Source organism: Podarcis liolepis (genome assembly GCF_965112155.1).
Source record: "Podarcis liolepis genome assembly, chromosome: 6".
Lineage (NCBI taxonomy): Eukaryota > Metazoa > Chordata > Lepidosauria > Squamata > Lacertidae > Podarcis > Podarcis liolepis.
This window is the reverse complement of record NC_139559.1, coordinates 71,169,682-71,185,984: the sequence shown is the minus strand read 5'-3', so window position 1 is coordinate 71,185,984 and position 16,303 is coordinate 71,169,682. Positions and strand designations below refer to the sequence as shown.

General features: G+C 43.2%; 1 protein-coding gene across 6 annotated transcripts in view; it reads left to right on the top strand.

The window, feature by feature from the left end:
• The window catches only part of LOC310710356 (uncharacterized protein), a 270,054-nt gene that overhangs the window by 60,568 nt on the left and 193,183 nt on the right, over positions 1-16,303 (top strand). Inside the window, exon 4 of one of the 6 annotated variants that reach the window (XR_014527963.1) lies at positions 5,946-6,046. The exons of the other annotated variants lie outside the window; for them this stretch is intronic. The gene's annotated coding sequence lies outside the window, so the exon portion shown is untranslated. The remainder of the gene's footprint in view (positions 1-5,945; positions 6,047-16,303) is intronic. 6 annotated transcript variants of the gene reach the window in all.

Sequence of the window (16,303 nt, the reverse complement as noted above, 5' to 3'; positions counted from 1 at the left end):
TGTGTTGGCAAACTGATGTTGTTGATTTGAATGTAAGCATTCAAATTGGTATACAGTGTGATCTGGAAGACCTCTGAGACATACTTTTGTCCTCTGGGCAATGGAAAGGCAAAAGAGACAGTAGTCACTAGTCCCATTTGTTGTTGTTTGCTGTTGGAAGACTACAGTTTCATCACCCAAGAAGAATGTGGTGGGTGTAGGAATGTCTGGGCATGTAAGTCATGATGGATGATAAAATGCAGCATCTTAATCAAGAAACTATTCTGGAGTTCTGTGAAATATGATACAGATTTGCAAATGGGCTGAGTTTGGAAGAATAATAAAAATTCTGCATCTCATTGTCGGCGTTGCGCAAAGGGGAGTTCTTTCGTTCCAGAGTAATGGAGAAGAGAATTGTCAACTTCCTTCTCAAATCTGTTACTGTTGGATAGAAAACGAACCACTTGATGCAGTTAAGTGACCTTTAACATAGCAAGGTCTTTGAAATGTGGATTCTTCTGTATTTCAGATGTTCCCTTATGGCCCAGCACTTTATGCCTACACCAGAGAAGTCACACCCCCACCCTTTGGTTCAAGTTTCAGACAGCTTAGCCTGGTTCATCTATGCATATTACTGAATTCTTTGCACTGGAATATCTGATCAGCTCCTTCCTTACCCTTCCTCAGACACCAGCTCAAATTGCTGTTATTTCAGTGTGCTTTTCACAGCATGGGCAGTGACTGATTAATTCTTTGGGGCTCTTATAAAGATGGGTTTCTGATTCTTATTTTCTTAATTTTGTTGAATGGTGATTTTGGCCACAATCCTATCCGCCTGGAAGTAAGCCCCATTGAAGCCAGTGAGACTTATTTTTGAATAAATATGCACAGAATAACAAAGAGCCCTGTAGCACCTTAGAGACTAGCAAAATTGTGGCATAAGTTATCACAGACTCCACTCTGCTTCACCAGAGGCATGAAGTGTTGCAAAAAGTGAGGTCAGAGCAAAGTGAAACTTAATGGTGGTTCTTCGAAAAACAGCTCTGGATGACAGAGGACCCCTCCAGACTGGTGTTTTATTGTGGGTGTCTTTTGCAACATGCTCTTGCCGCAATAAGAGTGCATTAGTGGCAGGTTTGTTCTGCTTTATTGTTTGTTCTGCAATGCTTCCCCAATACTAACACACCATTGCTATCCAGAGGCAATGAAAATGGGACACACACAAAAAGTTACAGTGTTTCAGGAGGAAGTTATAGGACAGGCCTCAATTGGAAATGAAGTAAGGTGACTGCTCTGAAACCTTTGCCATTGTAAACAACATTGAAAGTGGATTCATGTATGACTGTCCCCATAGCATCATGAGCATAGATCACCATGAATACGCTATAAAAAGGATTGTGGAGAGGCCACAGACATTGTGGCACGGGAAGCCAATTAACACATATAATGTGCTAAAAATCCTTTGTATCTGTTCAATCCACAAGTGAAAGCCCAGGCTGACAGCATTGTTTGCAATGATGAGGAACAAGAACATCAGAAGCTGCCACTAGTCAATCTAGGTCAATATCGTCCACCCTGATGGCCAGAGGCTCTCCAGGTCTTCATACTAATCTCCTCCCCCAGTCCTAGAGCTTTACCTTCCAGAGATGTCAGGAGTTGCATCTGAGACCTCAAGTAAACAAGCATTCACTGATGGAGTGAATGGAGATTTGAACATGGTCCTTGTCTCGCCCTCCTCCTAGTCCAACACTGCAGCCACTCCACCACATTGACTCTTACAGTGTTTGTCTGCTTGTGTGTGTTTTTAATGATTGATTGAACATCTTTAATGGATTAAGAAATAAATGCATGTTTCCCAACACTGCCTTGTGTGCCGCAGCAGAGGAACGGCAGTCAGTTTTCCATGCTTGATTTCTCCATGCTTATTTTAGGATTGAGAAATGACATTCACCCCCAAAGGCAACAAATAACTATCCTCCAGCAGGCAACGAGTGACTTGTATATATTTGCTGGAGGCCTGTACATTTGACAAGGTGCCATGGGTGACGAGTTGGTTGTGTTTACATGTAGAACACTTCCACAGCATGTAAGTTAACCCACACATTTAATTTCCATGCTTTTGGGTACATTACTGAATTTGTAAGCATCTAAACTCTCCTCTTAACCCATACGTTCCTTGATCCTAGAATTAACATTTACCATTTTTATATCATTGACCAATCTACTGTGTTTTCTCTCTCCTTAATGATCCTAGACATGTTACGTTCCTCCTGCTAAGAGGAGAAACATCACCCATGTAATCATTATCAATGAAATGGGGAAGAAGTAACTGCTTCTGCAAAGAATGATTTTCCTGCTATGTAGCAGCAAGAAGTAGCAAGCTTATTAAATTTTGTGGTTACTACCGTCATAAGATCTGAATATTTTTTGAAGTGCAAAAATGATAATGAACAGTATGCCTTTGGTGACCCTGTTAATGGTATTATTACCCATACTGTGTTTACATTCTGCTTTATAATACTCTCTTAGTCATGGCGGCTTTTAACATGCAGTCATTCAGAGCAGGCTGCCTCTCTGCCATGCCCTTGCCATTTCACTCTGCACTATTAAGTGTTGTTTTCCTAGGAAGGTCTTGAAATGTGGGGCATTATGTATGAGTTATGCTAATTTGTTAGGGCAATGAATACATTAATTTCATTAGTAAATGGCCTCAAAGCAATAATTACCAGTGTAGGTGTGTCAGAAACGATCATGTTCAGTTTTGCCAGTTAATTATTAAGATTTTGTTCTGAGGGACCCAGATTTGACATCCGGCTTCGGCTAGCCATAAATAAACTTGAGATTATAGAAGGAAGCAGGAGACAAAACTAAGAACTTGTTTGGATCCTACACATGGCCTTTTCTGTCCAGCAGCTGCTGCCAATAAGGTGCCACAATAATTAGTGTCCGTCATGCGAGGCTACACTAAACACCTCCCCAAAAAGGCACATCATAACAAAAAAAATTGATTTTTATTTTTTGTTGCATTGTGTTACAGCATATTCATGCTTTCTGGTGGGAACTGTTATTCCATGCAGTGTCAAATTTTAAATATTGGGATTTTCTCACATTCCTGGATAGCCTAATAATGCAACCCCCAAACTGGCAATGCCAACATGCTTGGCTCACTTCACACACAAATGGCAGAGGCTCAGGGCTTAGTGACTTGGAAGTGTACACGACTACTTCCTCTAGGTCAAAGCCACAGCCAGCCTGACCATTTGGACAAAACGGGCATGCAAGTGACCCTTGCAAGCTTTGCCAGAGCACAACATGGTGTAGACTGCCTAGGCCTGGCTGTAGACTCTGCTCCCCCATTATTGCTACAGCCCCTATTTTGCTATTGGCTGTGCTCCCCACCTGACTGGCTACCTTTTCCTGTCTCAGCGCCTTTGTCCTGCAACAAGCAAACTTCCTTTGGCCTCCCATGCCCTCCTCCTGCCCATCTCTCCGCCAACGCACTCTGCTATGCATGTAATTTGTTGGCCTTGCTGGCTTGCCATAACTGGAACTGCCAGAGTCACCTCTCAGGCACGGTGGTTTCAGTTTCAGTTTTGCATTACAAACAGCTGGCCCTTGCAGAGTTCTCTCTCTCTCTCTCCAGAAGCTGCTGTGTATTCAAGTTCTTTTGGTTTATGCGTCCTCTGTATGGCCCTCTCTTGGTGATCATTTCCATCTTGCTTGGTTGGCCTCTCCAGGCTTATTTCTTCTGCCTGAAGTCTGCCTGCTTTGGGGACAGGATTTTGAGAATGGCATTTGAATCCACAGTAGGCCTGGGCAGTAGCAAATAAGCCTGGAGGAGGGAGCAGAGTTCATATGCATTGCCTAGAGCTCAATAGAGCACTTCTCCCATCATCATTATGGACAAAAAGGTCTGCCTGCCCACCTAGAAACAAGAAAGGCTCTCCTAGTATAGGGAGGGGACTCACCAAGAACAGCTTGCCCAGGGCTCTTCAAACCTGGAGCCCGACCTGGAGCCAAGGTTGCAAGTGCTCAAGAGTGAGGCATCCAAACCTTAAATAAGAGTGGCTTTACGTTTCTGGAACTTTTAGCTAAGATTTTGAGTAGACAATGCTGGTGCAATTGATTAGCTTTAGGATGCGCTTTGCATTTCTGTGAATTCCTTGAATCTACCACTGGGGAAAAGTCGGAATAGCCACACCCATGTGGCATAATTTGCTATCATAAATAAGGTCACTTTTCACTGGAGTGTAGTTGCTGCAGCCATGTTGTCAGGCTTTCTTTAACTACCAATAGGCTTTTGGAACCTTCTAACTCTGGGATTCCTCATTTAGCAAATGGGCATGCATTTGCAGAATTTTAGGAGTGGCATTTCCTCCTCGCAGGCACAATGCAGCCAAAGTTAAGCACTTGGTAAATCCCACTGGCTAGGCAACTTTGTCAGATAAATATTTTCAAAGCTGTGTACAACAAAGCCATCAAAAGAACAGCATGTGTATAGTAAAAATAAAGTATATGCTACAGTCTAAAAAACAGATCTTGAAAGCATTGTGTTACAATAGTCTACACGATATGCAAGATAAAATGCCTGAGTCATTTTTCAGGGAAAGCCTTCTTAAAAATAGAAGTTTTAAGTAGCTGCCTAAAAGCAAAAGCACTTGTCTAAGTTTTGATGTCTTTCAAGATTTTCATTCAAATTACAGGTGTACGAACCGCAAAAAATAAAATAAACCAAAACAACACCCTGATTTAAGGAATATTTGCGTAAAATGAATGTTCCTGCCCAAGTTTAATGGAAGTTTTGTAACATAAAAGGGCTAGTTGAGATGGTGTGTTTTGTACTTAAACTCCACTAAAACTCGTGCCCTTATAGAAGTTGTTATTAAGTAGAATAAAAATTGTTGCTCTCTACAGACGTTTTATAACCACCTCAAGGAAAAGGTTGAGGAGTAGGGGGAGTCGTATTGCCATGTGGAATTAATTCATGGTTCCACAGGAAAAAAAGTGCTCTAAGGCAATATAGTAGCTGAGCCAATAACTGTTAAGTCACAAAAAAGAGAGATTTTAGCAAATACTGGGGATCAACTGCAGCTGCAAAGAGGAAATTTAGAATTATCATCATACTACCACTATCAGAAGTCCTTTTTGTTCAGAAATTGATAGAAGTTCCCAACTGGGGCGCTTAGTGCTCGCTAATAAAAATCTAATAAATCTAATCTTCTTTTGCACTTGGATCCTGATTGCTTAGACAATTATTTATTTTAGATGTAAAGTTTTTTATTCTATTTTATAAAGAAACCAATCATAACAGTTTCTGTTATGGATCAATATTAAGCTGGGATGAGACCCTGCTCCCACACTCAAAAAGGAAACAGAATTGGAATAAGGTTATATTTATTAAAATATAACAAACTGGAGGAACTGCAAACAAGCATTAACCCAATTAACCAAATTCAAAGGAATGTGAGCAGGTGAGGATTTATCTAATTATCGTAGGAAAGCATCTCTTCAGCTCCCTAGGCTGTGGCTCTCCAGCAAAAGGATATGGAGGGAATCGCTCCCTCCTTGCCTTGGGTATGAACCCAGCACACGCACATGTAGCCATCCAAGCCTCCTCCTCTCCAGGGCTTTTCCCAAGCAATCTGAGACTGCATCTAGTTGCAGCCTGCCGCTACTCTGCCCGTTTCAGCCCGCTTCTGGTTCTGGGAGACAAGGTGGGGGGAGAAGGGAGCTTGTCACAGCAGGAGGGGAAAACACCCATGACTCTTCTCCAGCCTGACTCATCTCTGCCTCTTGGCCTCCCTTCTCCCACTAGCCTGCTTCAGCTTCTGTTTCTGATTCTGGACTCCTCTCTGCCACATACTCTCCCCGCTCACTAAACCCTGTTTCCTCTTCAGCTTCTGACACCTCCTGTTCCTTGTCTTCTCTGTCTGCCCACTCATCATTGTCTCATCACCACTCCCCAGGCTCTGAGCCTCCTTCTCTTGGTGGTTCCCCAGCTGGTTCCTCCCACCATTCCTCTGTGTCCAACCAGTCCACGCCCCGCATCTCTGCCTACTCCATCCAGGTAAGCGTGAGGGATTATCAGTGCTCAAAGGCCCTTTCCAGCCAGTCCAAAGCACTTGAGGGGGTAGAGCAGGGCCAAGGGGGGTCATGGCCTGAAGTGGAGTCATGGCTTTGGGAGAGTTCCATGGGGTGCTAAAGAGAGGCTTGAAGGGAAGTTTTTGGAGGTTCCCCACCTCTGCACTAGATCTTATCACAAGAGAGAAGGAGAGACAGACTGTCTCCTGTAACATCAAGCTCCAAGTCTTCACTTGCCCTGGGAAAGTTGTCCCTTCTGCGGATATTGTGCAGTTTTTGTTCTTAAGAATTCCTTGGTATAATGATGTGATGATATACTTTGGAGTCGGTTGGCTAAAGATCGGAATGTGATTTATGACACAAGGAGATTCCTTTATTGCCTGAACAGTACAAAACCTGTGCTTAAGCTGTGAGGAATATAAAACGAGGGTCATTAAGTAATAAACCTTGTGTTTCAGCGCAGCAGCACATTGTATCTCTCCCTGCACTGATTTGTACGTGGGACAGATGACTTTACTTACACCTTGTTAAATGTTTATACATTTAATTTGACACACATTTCTTCCCCACCCCCACCCCACGTCTGTTTCTTTCTGGTATCGAATGATAGATCACAGGGAAGAAGATAAAATGGCCACAACTGAACTTTTCTCTAGTCTTATTAGTGGGTAGATATTAGCTACGTTAGCTTATTGCACTGATTTATTAGAACTGTTTAGATTACAGCATGGACAGATGTAAGCAGCTGGAGGAAAGCAGAACAATAGACCCTCCTGGACTGTATTTTTTTTGGGGGGGAGGGGAGTGATCCTGCAGTCAAACCGATCACTTTCCTGTATGCCAGCTGTTGTTGTCACTGTTCCCTCTCCTGTGAAGGGGCAGAACTGCAAGGAGACTTGGAGATACCACTGAAACTAGCACCTTTTGGGGTGTGTTTTCCACCTCTCCTTCTCTAGCCCCATGTTCTGACATCATCACAATATTCATTTCCTGCTCAACATCATGGGGGGGGGGGGGGGACCAGGCAAAAATTGTGAAGGTGGCAGGACCACGTTCTAGGCGTCAAGCCACATGAGAATCTGTCTGCATCTTCAAAAGATCTGAGGCACTGAGAAAAGAGGAAATCATGGGAGATTTCAGCTACCTGTTGGAACTCAAACTCTGACAAGAATGTAAGGTCCAACAATTTCCCCCATTGCCTCACTGACAATTTCATTTCCCAGAAGGTGGAAGAAGCAACTAGGGGATCACGTGTCTTGGACCTGATCCTGACCAACAAGGAGGAACTGGTTGATGAAGTAGAAGTACTGGAAACCTTGTGGGGGAGGGATGATGTCCTTTTGGGTTTCATACTATGCAAGTGAAAGCTGAGTACAGTGGTACCTTGGGTTACATACACTTCAGGTTACATAAGCTTCAGGTTAGAGACACTGCTAACCCAGAAATAGTGCCTTGGGTTAAGAACTTTGCTTCAGGATGAGAACAGAAATCACGCTCCGGCGGTGCGGTGGCAGCGGCAGCGGGAGGCCCCATTGCACGAGTAGCCAACAGTTACAGGGTGAAGGTCAGGTGGGCCGAAGCTCAGAATGGACTCAGGCTTACAAGATTTTATAGTTGAGATTCCTTCATTGTAGGGGTTTGGACTAGGTGATTATTGGGGTCCCTTCCAACTCTACAGCTCTATGATTACAAGAGCAGCAGTGTCTAGGGGCAGGAGGACTTTGGGGCATAAGTCCAGAGCCCCATTCAGCAAAATGAACAGGAGGCTCTCCCAATACAGTGACTGTATCATCTCAAGGATGCGATGAAATGATTGAGGGAGAAAGCTATTAATTCCTGAGTCTAAAATGATTTAGCTCTTTCAGGTCAGTCATATGATCTAGCAACCCAGCAAAACTTACACCCAAAAGAGTGGTGTATGTCAAACTGGATTCTAAAGGCTTGTTTTCACTCTGTCAGGTTTGGGTTGGCTCAGCCAGCAGTGGCCCCACTCCTGAATATAATTTGGGATAGAGGTAACCAGATTTCTGCAGTTAGGATTGTTCTGAAAGTTCAGAGCCTAAAATCACCTAACCATACCACTGCTGAAACTACAGATATTACTGTATCTAAAATGCAGTTCGCACTTGTTTGGGATGTATAACATGGAAAAGCCCCGACTCACTCATCAGCAGAACTCAGGAGGTGATAGTGGTTCAGCAGTGAAAGAAGTGGCCAATTTTAAAAGTTACTTATGCTACACGATTAGCCACAACCAACTAGCTGGGCTGAATCCATTTTACATGGTGTCTGAGAAGCTTTTCGTGATGCTGTTCCACATTTCTGTGTGGCTGTGAGGTTGACAAATGTTCCACATTATCTTTAATTTCCATAAAATGGTTCTAATCTTTGGTTTCTAATAAATGTAGCAAAGTGCCCCGAGGGTAGCTTGGTTTCACATTGTAGGTACTTCGATTGGAGATTAAAAGGAGAAAAATATTCAGGTTTTTCTTTTCATCTCATTCTCAACATGGGTTTTTGTGTTTTTTTAAAAAAGCCACCCTCATGAATGGGGATAGACAATAGTTCTCAGTGAGCTCAAAGTGGCTTGAGGAACACAATGTACATTACATGTGTGCTGACCTTGCCCCCTTCATCTTTGAGGAATTTTCCATGGTGACAGATATCCATGGTAACTCTTCACAGTGCCTTGGATATAACCATAGAGTCTCCAAACAACTTGTGTTCATTTCCACACTCTCCCGCTGGGCCCACCCTGCCATTTGGCAGAATGAGGGGCTGCCACTTTAGGCAGGTGGTTTGGAGTGTCATGAAAGGGGTGAAAATTGTTCATTGTTTACTTTATTGTTGTTGTGTTTTCTTCTGACAGGGAGGGGAAAGAGGTACTTGTGGTTTCTGCCTCAGGTGCAAAACAACAGCAGCCTCATCTGGTCTTGATTACTAATACAAGTCGACTTACGGATGGGAGGGTACCATTCGCTGCTCCATCTCTTCAGGCAGCAAAATCTCTTGGGCCAACTAGGATGCATCAGACCATCTAGTCCAGCAATAGCCAAGCAGATACCTATGGGAAGCCAGGATTGGGGGGAGAAATTCGATTCAATTCACATTGCAAGGTGAACTTGAGACATTCACACTTCCTGGAAAAAAAGTGTGAATGAAAACACAGCCATTTCTGAATTTTGCAGTGCAGTTCTCTCCGTTTTAAAAATGGGGGGCCCCACTGTCCTTCATTAGAAGATTTGAAGCTGGATAGTTACCTTTAGAGGCTTTCCTACATCAAGAAAGGGTGGACTAGTCCAGGAGTACTCCATATGTTGTTGAACTTAATCTCACATCTGTTCCAGCCAGGATGGCCAAAGGTCAGGTGTGGAAGTCCAACTACATCTGGAAGGACTACATTAGTTCTCTATGGACCAATTCATCTTTCAGATCCATTCAAATTCTTTGATTCACTGTAAAATGCTTGTGGCAAATAGCATTATGTCCTCATTCTACAGAGAATTCACCTTCCTCCTTGTTTGTTTTCCAGAATAATTTTTTCTAGCTGCTTCTGTCATTTCACTCCACGAGTTGTGTATTATGAAAATGAAAATACTCACAATCCCTGCATAATTTGCAAATTTTAAAGGGAAAAGAAAGAAATTCCAAATTTTGCAGATGCTAAAATTTAGTTCTTTGGTGCCTTTGGTTAGAGCCATAATGAAAAGGTTAACTTTTGTTTGTTTGTTTTTTTGTTTGTTTTTTACATTTGGCTTATTAGCATTTAATCTAGGCTGGTAGTGAATTGATGGACTTGTCACCAGAAACATTTCTGGGTGAAGTAAATAAAGGATCAATTTGGACTAAGACAACAGGACTAGCAGCAAATTGCTCAGAATTTATTGGTTTTCTTTTACTCGATGACTCTTTCCTGGTTTCTGGCTTTGCCAGAAGAAACAGCTGAATGATGAGATGGAGAAACAGTGAAACATCTAACAGCGAAAGGTGCAAGAATCTATCTCTTTCTAAAAGTCAATGCACACTTTGCTTTTTTAAAAACAACAAGAACAAAATAAAACCTCAGGTACAAAAGATACCTGAGATAAATGAAAAACTTAAGTAGTAAAACGAAAGCAGCAGTTGGCTTGGGATGCTGCTTCTGTGCATATGAGAAGGAAACACATTTACATGTGTCAGTAAAAGGCCACAACCATACCATAAACCGAAAGCACTCTCATGCCACTTTAGAAGTCATGGCTTCCCTCAGAGAATCCTGGGAACTGCAGTTTCTTAAGGATACTGATTGGTGTTGAAGACCCCGATCCCCCTCACAGAGTTGCAATTCCCAGAATTCCCTGGAAAGAAGGATTAATCATTAAATCACTCTGGAATTGTAGCTTGGTGAGCAGATTGGGGCTATCACTTTCATTAATGCCTTGCCAGCACTAAATCAAGCCAATGCCTTTGCCTTACATCAATATAAGAATAGTAAACTAAAGTTCAAAAATTATCCGTTTGGTAGCCAAGAGTAATCACTAGACTCAAGTCTCAATACAAAAATCATGGTAAAATGTAAAATGGAGGGATTTCCTCTTCCAATATGATGAAGCAGAGAAGGAGAGAGGTACAAATTTCTGGTCTTTACTGAAGGCAGAGTCAAGAATAACTGGTTCCTCATTTTTAGATGGTGGTTGAACTTCCCATTCTACAAATGGAACTGACGCACCGACGCGTGAACATTTCACAATAATGATCTAGTAACTTTTCTTTGGCAATCACTCATAGCTGAGTAAGATTGTCTTCCATAAACACGGTTTTAACAATGAGTCCGTAAGTGACTGTGGAGGCCAATTCTGGATCCACATGTCCTTCCAGAGTGGGGACATTGGTTTCTGGGTGGGAGTTTATCATGGTGTGGATTTGCCAAGCATGCCTTCCTCTTAGCACGTTTCTCCCTTGCATCCTGCATTCGAGTGTCTTCAAAGCCATGACACCTTTGGTAAAGGCTCTTCTCCACCTGGAGCGCTCGCAGGCCAGTGTTTCCCAGTTGTCAGTGTTTATACTACATTTTTTAAGATTTGCCTTGAGACAGTCTTTAAACCTCTTTTGTTGACCACCAGCATTACGCTTTCCATTTTTAAGTTTGGAATAGAGTGGTTGCTTTGGAAGACGATCATCAGACATCCACACAACATGACCAGTCCAACAAAGCTGATGTTGAAGAATCACTGCTTCAACACTGGTGATCTTTGCTTCTTCCAGTACACCTAGTAACTTTATTAATCATGGACCTACTTTAAACAGGGTTATTTGTTGTTTGCATGACCACTTCAACTAGTGGCTGGGCCAGAATTAATAGCAATGAGAAGAAAAGACAAATATATGCCTGCGTTTTCAAACATAGCTGCTAATTTGAGATTAATCTGAGTTTTTGGCAGTGGCACTTGAGACAATTTTGCAGCTACTCCAGCTCATATTTAAGGCCCTTTTATGGGATTCTCCGGAATGATAACTGGATTATGCAAATGGCGAGCAAGTGAGTTTATTTGGGGGAACGGATTAATTTCTAAAGGGAGAGATGTGAAGGTGAGGCAATGTTAATGAATAGGGATTTTTGCCTCTGCATGCCAACTCGTTATTGAGCGTATATTAGCAGCAGTGATGCTATTAATTCAGTGATTCTAACATTAGCAAACTACCAGTGGTAAATAATGCAGTATTATGGGAATGTTTACTTCTATTTCATTTTATGGCGGGAAGGAGAAAGAGAGTGAATGCAGATAAGCACCGTGCCACCAAAGGACTCTAGAATTGCTTTGATAGTCCCAAACTAATTGTATAGGTTTCCTGCCCCCCTCCTCCAAAATAACTCTTGAAATGAGGCTCTGGTGCAGTTAATTTATGTTCCAATAAAGGCCTGTCAGGCCTTTTCATCAGCTTTCAGAAAGAGATTGCTGGAATGTAGAACGAAATATTTGTGTTTTAGCCTCTCCTGTTTCTTCTCCACAAGCCTCTACCATTCGTGTTAAATTCTTTAGGACAGCATTCCCCAACCTGATGCTGTGCAGGCATGTTGGACTACAACTCCCAATGGCACTAGTCAGCAGCACTGTGTTGGCTGGTGTTGATGGGAACTGTAGTCCAAAATATCTGCAAGGCCCCAGAGTAAGTGGGTGGGGATGGTTAGCGTGGTGGAAATAGACATTCTGGCAAATGTGTGGCTACTACTTTTAGAATCAAGCGCTGGGTCCTACTTCTGCCTATTTCCTTTCCAAATAATACTTAGCACATCCCTGCTGCATTCTGTTTTATTTGCTGCTGTCTTGGGGTGAGTTGGCTATTGTGACATTTTGTTTTACTATACATTATTGGGGCAAAAGTGGCCTGCTGTTCTCTGTTTCCTCTTGTCTTGCCCACAGGATGGGGCTAAATAAATCCAAAGAAAATAGCTTCCCCACCCCCACCCCAAATTGCCACCAGATGATGGTCAAACTATAGATGGAAGCTACAGCAGACCTGTGGGATGTGGGTGGTGCTGTGGGTTAAACCACAGAGCCTAGGACTTGCCGATCAGAAGGTCGGCGATTCGAATCCCCGCGATGGGGTGAGCTCCCGTTGCTCGGTCCCTGCTCCTGCCAACCTAGCAGTTCAAAAGCACCTCAAAGTGCAAGTAGATAAATAGGTAAACAGCGGGAAGGTAAACAGCGTTTCCGTGTGCTGCTCTGGTTCGCCAGAAGCAGCTTGGTCATGCTGGCCACATGACCCGGAAGCTGTACGCCGGCTCCCTCGGCCAGTAAAGCGAGATGAGCCCCGCAGCCCCAGAGTCAGCCACGATTGGACCTAATGGTCAGGGGTCCCTTTACCTTTACAGCAAACCTATTTGCTTAATGTTGGAGTCTGCCCCAAATGAAAACAATATTTATGAATTTGGTCTGTTCACTTAATGCACCAAATGAAATTATCTTCCATGCCCAGCTGTGGGTCAGAAGAAGACGGGTTAGCTTTCGTTTCTCTCTAAAAAAACTTGGACCTGTTCCCCACCCCCACCTCCCCGACCTTTGATATGCAGTTGGGGTAGACCAGGGTTTGAACTTGTAACATAGTTTGGCCCAGAAATTCACAAACTGATAATGAATAGCCTGAGACACGAGACATTTTCTGCGTCAAGACTGAATTAACAAATGCTATGCAACCTTGTCCTAACTAGCAGACACACACGTACAAACACACACCAGCTGTCCCTCAATGAATAAACTGCGTTCTGCTGAAGTGTTCAGAATTTGAGGTTTTCTTGCACAGACTCTTGTGTTTTGGTGTGGAAACTGTTACATGCCACGAGCCGCTCTGTCCAACCACATTTCATAACATTGTTTCATCAGATGGTCTTAATTTTCTGCATGACATTATCTTTTGAAGCTGACATAAGATTGGGCTGTGATATTTGCATATGCAAGATGGAACTATGCAACTGAACTGTATTTCTCCTTGCGTGTGGTATTTCAGTTTGTGACTTAGGGGAATCCAACGAGCAAACCCTTCCAAAGAATTTCCTCAGATTCCTGAATAATTTCATTGTTTAAAGTAATATTAAGAGCTGCATTGCAGGACTTATTGCTAGCATAATATGTCATGTGGACGCTTTTTATTTTGCTTTTCAGTCACTGGTGTTAGTGTGGAATTATTTATTATTTATTAATTGTTATTCATTTTTCTTATTATAGCATCAGTGCATGGCAATTTACAGAGTACACGAAGGCAGCCCCTGCATAGCTTCCACTCTGAAATTTGACATGGGAGCCAGATAAATGTGGGGAAACAGAACAGGAACATAAACAATATGGTCACAGGATCACTTCTTTCTTTATGCAGTCGTACCTTGGTTCTCAAACGCCTTGGTACTCATACGTTTTGGCTCCCAAATGCCAAAAACCCGTAAGTAAGTGTTCTGGTTTTCAAATGTTTTTCGGAATTGTCGTGAATGTCTGACACGGCTTCTGCTTGAGTGCAGGAAGCTCCTACAGCCAATCGGAAGCCACCCCTTAGTTTTTGAATGCTTTCTGGAGTCAAATGGACTCCCGGAACGGATTAAATTTGAGAACCAAAGTTCCACTGTGCATCATTGTCAGTGGGGATCAGGCGCACCAACTCTAGGGGTCAAGGTGTCTTTGGCCCCCTCAATGTTGAGGGTGCAGAGGAGGCCCAGTGTGGAACTGAGTGTGGCACACTGGCCGGTTCCTCCAGAGTGCTTGGCCTTTTCCAGACAATGTGACATCACTCCATGCATGTGATGTCACACACAATCAATGCACACCAGAGCCAGTGTGGTGTAGTGGTTAAGAGTGGTGGACTTGTAATCTGGTGAATCGGGTTCGTGTCTCCGCTCCTCCACATGCAGCTGCTGGGTGACCTTGGGCTAGTCACACTTCTTTGAAGTCTCTCAGCCCCACTCACCTCACAGAGTGTTTGTTGTGGGGGACGAAGGGAAAGGAGAATGTTAGCCGCTTTGAGACTTCTTCAGGTAGTGATAAAGTGGGATATCAAATCCAAACTCTTCTTCTTCTCTTCTTCTCAATCTTGGGGGCAACTTGGCTCCCCTGGTGTGCATTATGTTTTATGGAGGTCCTGTCCCCAAGGAGCTTACAATCTAAAATTTGACACCGGGGAAATAACAAAGGAAGAGAAGCGATCTGAAGGTAGGGGTAAACAGAGAAATAAATAAGACACAATTGTTTCAGGTACATATATTTAAGTTTGGTTATAGGCTTAGAATGTCTACAACACATTTAAGAATACTGCAATGGCCTTAACACAGTTCCTGAACTTTTCAACAAGGCTCATGCTAGAGGACTTTCTGGTGGAATAGACTTGAAATGAAAAGTAGGGAATGGGAGAGGGTGCATGAAAGAGGAATATTTCTATTTAGGTAGATGAAAGGTCCAATTTAATTCTGTCCTTCTGAAAGTCAGAGTTACAACCAGATTATTCTCAAGGGGGGGGGAATATGGCGGGGAGGGGGAGAGACTTGCGTTCTGATTTCCTCTTCTGAATTTACTGTTGGAATTGCACGCACCTGATTGCCAATAGCGTACCAGTTTCATTAAACTCACACAATCAGGAGAGGGCATTGATGATGGTAGTAAATACCTGCTAGAACTTGATGTTCTAATAATTTGCTATGAGAAAAATTGCTGAATCTCTGTGTAGCAAAACACAAGCTGGATAGAGTCAAATTTCACATTCTTCCCCTTCACAGTTCTCCTAATTTTTCTTCCTTTCTCCTTCTTAACATTCCCCAGTTAACCCTTTGAAAACTTAACAAAGGCTGTCCTTGTGCAAAGGCACAAATGCTAAGGCTGTTTGACCCATTAGCTCTAGGCAGTATTTTTCTGCAGTATACACTAAATTTCTCCAAATAGTAGACTGTTAATTCCATTTTACAGAAAGAGTACTGAGTCTAACAGAGAGAGGTTTGTCCAAGGCTACCTACAAACCAGTTTTGGGGCTAAGAAATAACCCCAACTAACCCATGATGATGATGGTGGTGGTGGTGGTGATTTTATTTATACCCCGCCCATCTGGCTGGGTTTTCCCAGCTCTCTGGGCAGCTTCCAGCAGAATATAAAAAGATAATTAAACGTTGAATGTTAAAAACTTGCCGATACAGGGCTGCCTTCAGATGTCTTCTAAAAACTGTGTAGTTCTTTATCTCCTTGACATCTGATGGGAGGGCATTCCACAGAGCGGGCGCCACTACCCAGAAGGCTCTCTGCCTGGTTCCCTGTAACCTCATTTCTCACAGTGAGGGAACCACCAGAAGGCCCTCGGTGCTGGACCTCAGTGTCTGGGCTGAATGATGGGGGTGGAGACGCTCCTTCAGGGTAACTCAGTGAATGCTTTAGGCCATACATGTTCAACTGGTCGACCGCAATTGATAGGTAGATCCCTGGGTGATCGTGGTTGATTGTGGGATCCTTATTGCTCACAGGATTCAAAAAAGGGGGGTGAATGTCTCCGCCCCCTCCCCCCTCATTCTGTTCCTCCATCGCCTCTAGTAGGCGGTCGTTTGGCATTTGATGATTGCGATTTGGGATACGATGATTGGCGCTTTGTGTGTTTGTTAGCTGTGGATTTTGTTGTGAGTGATTTATGGCATTTCTCCCCCCAAAAAGCTCAACAACTATGGCAATCCTCCCCTTACACACACACACACACATGCTCCTCCTCCCTCCAATGATCTACTGGGAGTAGATCTCAGTCTCTT